The sequence below is a fragment of the Belonocnema kinseyi genome, chromosome 1, assembly GCF_010883055.1.
Source record: "Belonocnema kinseyi isolate 2016_QV_RU_SX_M_011 chromosome 1, B_treatae_v1, whole genome shotgun sequence".
NCBI classification, from domain to species: Eukaryota; Metazoa; Arthropoda; class Insecta; order Hymenoptera; family Cynipidae; genus Belonocnema; species Belonocnema kinseyi.
Genome location: NC_046657.1, coordinates 54,556,839 through 54,560,513, shown reverse-complemented (window position 1 = coordinate 54,560,513; position 3,675 = coordinate 54,556,839). Strand labels below are relative to the sequence as shown.

General features: G+C 28.8%; 1 long non-coding RNA gene across 1 annotated transcript; it reads left to right on the top strand.

The window, feature by feature from the left end:
* Window positions 1–1,873: 1,873 nt before the first annotated feature.
* LOC117174205 lies at window positions 1,874–2,491 on the top strand. Its single transcript, XR_004467274.1, has 3 exons — window positions 1,874–2,009; window positions 2,160–2,284; window positions 2,366–2,491. It is a non-coding gene; the product is annotated as an uncharacterized LOC117174205 (long non-coding RNA).
* The last annotated feature ends 1,184 nt before the right edge of the window (window positions 2,492–3,675 follow it).

Genomic DNA, 3,675 nt, shown 5'->3' with positions numbered 1-3,675 from the left:
AACTTTTCCATGTTGAGTTGAAAATTCATTTTTTTAGTCAAAAATTCAAATACTTTGATAAAAATTAATCCTCTTGGATAGAAAATTTATCTTTTCAAATGAAAATGTAACTATTTGGTAAATTATGATTATTTAAAAAAATATATTTTAGTACTTAAAGACTTATCATTTCAGTAAAAAATGTATTGATTTGGTCGAACATTTTACAATCCTGTTGAAAACTTAATTTTTTATCCCTGCTCTAAATTTGTTATCTTTTATTTGAAAAACAATTATTTAAACTCTGGCTTTATGAAAATCTTTATATTCAGCTTTTTATGTGTCAAAATAGTATTTTTCGTTAACTTTCATGAAAAAACTGCTTGACCAATGAAAATAAATGTATGGTGTTTGTTAATGAGTTTCCAAATTAAGTTAGAACTGAGATTATTCATAATTTTCGACCGATAGTGAAAAGTTGTTCAGGGATAATTTGGATAAGTGCGATTTTATGGAAAATAAACCACATTTAACATGTTAGCTAATAATTATTCAAGTAGGGCCAAATTTTATGTTTTGGACATTTCCGAGTTAACTCGAGTATTGCACTAATATATTTAAGCTTCTGCAGAGGATTTGCGTAAAGTATACTGCAAATGTTTCCATAAAATTTGACATAAACTTGAAAATTTATTTTTTTATGCTCAAGTAAAATGAAATATCGGTAGAATAGCTATAATTCGGAGATTCCGAATATTAGATTTATAAATTACCAAATGGTAATTTAAAAAATCTTGGTTAAGTGTGCTTGAAAATAAGATTAATGAGTTATCTTCTTTGCAGAGTTTTTAACTTTTCTTGATTTTTATTTTTTTTTACACAACTGAAGGTCGGAAAAGTCTTCAGGATTTATCCCAGGTTTCAATCATTTTTACTTAGAAATAATTCTTATTTGATTTGCCCCTATTTTTGGAAAAAATGATAATGGGTTTGTAAATAGGAGAAGAATTTTGTGGTTTACTTAAAAAATATCCAGTGACGAAAATCCACTAGGAAAAAAATCGTCAAGAGATAGGAGTCGCAATTGGAAATACAGCAAATTAAACAATTTTTTGGGGGGTATTCAATGTAATAATTTTTATAACTTGTGGATGAAGCATTGCTCTGGCCATGTGCAGTCTTTTCGAATGAATAAATACTGTTTTTAGACTTACAGTTAGAAACACACCAGAATGAATGCACAAAACGGAGGACTCGAAATTAGAATTACAGTGATACGCACAACAAGTTTTTAATCATAAGTAAAAAAATTATCTTATTATATACTTAATTCCAAATTTTGAAAAATTGCTGTAAATCTCGTTTCGACTCCTAGGTCATTTCAATTTTTTTCTACACGGAGAGAACTGTATTAGTATATGCTACTATTTCCGTTTAGTAAGCTAAAGTATCGTAATAGTAACTACGTGATGGTTAAAATCTACTACACGCTGTTTAGTTTCATTGGGTTGCTTTTACTAAACAGCGTAGTACGGGCCTTGACTACCTGTATAGTAAAAGCAACTTCTCTGCATCATCGTTTAGTAAATACAACTACTCTAACTCGCCGTTTAGTAAAAGGAACTACTCAGTTTCATCCCCTCCCTCTTTCCCCAGCTGTTTCTATGGACAGTGCCTGCTTGTGTTGGTTGGACGCTTGTGTTGGTTGGAAGCGTGTGTAGTGCAAACATATTACCGTAAGCTTCGAAGTATATAGTGTTCCTAACGTTGTGTGGAGTTTTTTGCGTGATCGAGTTCTGTGTAAAGTGAATGGGGATGGACACGATCATATCAAGCTGATGTTTTCTTCGTACGTGAAAGTATTTGAAGTTAAGTTACAACTGCAAACAGAATAAACAGCACGGTGACGCGCTCGTTATGCTAACCTCAAAATTTGTTTCATATCTTTTTTTGCCCAACTCACGTTCACACGAATTCCTCTGCATGTATATTTAAAACTTGTTTAGCTCCAATAGGAGGCAGTAAAGAACGTTTGTATATTCTTGAAAAATTATAATTAGATAACAGAACTATAGGAATTTAGGAATGTAAAGCCTTCTGCAGTGTTTTCGTGAGTTCGGTAGTATACAACCAATGTAATTTGTTATAATATAATAAAATATTATTTTTCTGATTTGCAGATAATAAAATTGAAGTGCTTACTCTTTATTTATTAAATTTTGAGGCACTGAGCGTCTTTATTCCTCCAATAGGGGATAGGCTGGAATTTTTGGGTAGACTTGAAGATTTTAAGAGGTATAGAGAGGTATGTATAAAAGAAATGTTTATTACAATGTACACTAAACGAATACGCTTATTTTTTTAAATGAATTTTTTGTTCTTGCAGGTGATTGTTGATATGGTAGATGAGGAAGTAATTCTGGGTGCGGAAACTCCAGAATTTACAGAGATTCCAGAGTCCTCAATAGCTGACGCATCCTCTGAGGCGCCTACAGAGGATCAGAATAAGAGGCTCGTACCTTGCCCCGAAACTCGAAAGACGAGGAGGAGAGTAGATGAGCCTACTTCTGTAAGTATATATTTTCCAGAAATTATTTAACATTTGATTTTTAATGATTAGTAGTAGACCGAATCCATTTCAAAGGTGGCAGATCCTAAAGTTAAAGTCGCAGAATCTCTCAGGAAAAAAATATTTTAATTTTTTAAAAGAAATTAGGCGATGCATATTTTTGCGATTAGTGTGAAAAAATGTTCACAGAGTTATGCGTATTAAAATTTTTTGTTTCGTTTTTCGAAAGACTCCCAATTATTTCTTTACAGTTATACACTCAGAATACAATAATTTACGCATATAAAATTGAAAGTACTAACATATTTTTAATATAAAAAAATATAAATCCACGTTATCATTTTCAATGCTCTGAATTAAAAAATCAATCAATGGACTCTAAAATTGTCAAAATTATATAATTTTAAGGAATTTTAAGGTAGAAACATCAAATATTGAAAAATTGATAAATTTTAATTGAACACTACTTAAATTAGAAATTCTATTATTTTCTTTTTAAATATTTTAAACATACTTGAAAAGCTTCAAAATGTTATTACGAAATCTTGAGAAATTTAGAAATTCTTTTAAATTTAAAATTATTTTAGAAATTTTTTTAGAACTTCTAAATACCTGTCAAAATGAATTAAATTTTTTCTAACATTTTCAGAAAATCCTGCAAATTGTAGAAAATTTCTTTACAATTTTGATGTATAAATAACAATTGAACATTTATCATTTCTAGGTGAAATTTGAGTAATTTTTTGAGATATGTAGAAGTTTAGAAAAGATTCAAAATTGAAATGATAGCCTAATATAAAACAAAATGTAGATTTTCGCAGATTTTAAACAAAAAAATTAGATTTTTTTCAAGAATTGTGAAAGGCTTCAAAGTAAGAATAACATTTTCTTAAGATTCCTAGGAAAATTTGAAATAACCTGCAATTATGAAAAATTATTTGAAGATAATATTCAAAAAGTGTTTCAAAGATTTAAACAAAATTTTCAAAAAAGATTCTAGAAGATTTTAAGAAAAATTTCTTAACTTTGCAAAATAATTTGGAACCTTTTTAAAATTGCTAAATATCTCTTAAAATTACTCGAATTTTCCTACAAATGTTCATTTGTAAATTATATATCAAAATTTA